Raw genomic sequence first — 953 nt, 5'->3', positions numbered from 1 at the left:
CAGACAGAGACCTGGCCCGAGGAGCCCTGTAGGACACACAGAGAGAACCTACAGAGCTTTCTACAACCTCCTAGGCAGGCAGCAGCCTCTGAATTGTGACATCAGGGACGGGGGAGGCTGGAGTAGTCTCAGGCAGTGCTAGCCAATTTCCCTGTCAGAGCAGCGATTGGCTTTGGGTGGGATCCCATTCGTCCCTGGCAGCCTGTGTGGTGGATTTCATAATGGACAATGTTTACTCCATTTCATTGAGCAAGAAGAGACTTCCAGATGGCCAAGCTCATGACTGTACAGGACTGGATTCCTGAACATCCCTACCCAGAGCCCATCTTCCTCTTAACACCATTTATGCCAAGAATCAACGGCCTTTCAAAAGTGGTATGTCAAAGGCAGAGAGAAAGTGTGTGCGGGGCTTCTGGGGAAATGTGAGTAATAGCAAAGAGAGCCAAATAGAAGCCAAATCTCACTCTTGGCCCCACCTCCCAGTCGGAAGCAATTAAAAATAACAGCACAAAACAGAAAAATAAGCTTAAGAAAAAAATGCTCATCTTGGGGGGGAACAAAAAGCAAACAAGCCATATAAGCCCCACACTCAAGTTCAATGAACAAGTATTACAACATCAAAGGGGAATGCAAGCCAGCCAGAACCCAGATGGCGGGAAACCCAAGACTGGTTCAAGACTCTCAGGCAAGTGCAACGGAACGTACACTTATTACTTTAACAGCAAATAAAGAAGAAATAATGAGTGCCAAAAAAAAAAGGCACTAAGCTATTAAACTGGGTTTATAAATGCTATAGAGGAACAAGACACATGAAGATGTAGGGAAGAGGAGATCTGGTCCAGGAGCAAAAATAACTAGCACTATTGAACCAAAATTAGCCCCCAAAGCCCACATACAGCTAAACAATGATCTAGTAACAATCAAAGGATCAGAGATGAAAACCCCTAGTAATT

At 45.2% G+C, this 953-nt stretch overlaps 1 protein-coding gene across 1 annotated transcript in view; it reads left to right on the top strand.

The window, feature by feature from the left end:
• The window catches only part of LAMB3 (laminin subunit beta 3), a 126783-nt gene that overhangs the window by 16819 nt on the left and 109011 nt on the right, over positions 1-953 (top strand). The window lies entirely within an intron of this gene.

This window comes from Canis lupus, chromosome 7, assembly GCF_011100685.1.
Source record: "Canis lupus familiaris isolate Mischka breed German Shepherd chromosome 7, alternate assembly UU_Cfam_GSD_1.0, whole genome shotgun sequence".
NCBI classification, from domain to species: domain Eukaryota; kingdom Metazoa; phylum Chordata; class Mammalia; order Carnivora; family Canidae; genus Canis; species Canis lupus.
This window is presented reverse-complemented; position numbering and strand designations above follow the sequence as displayed.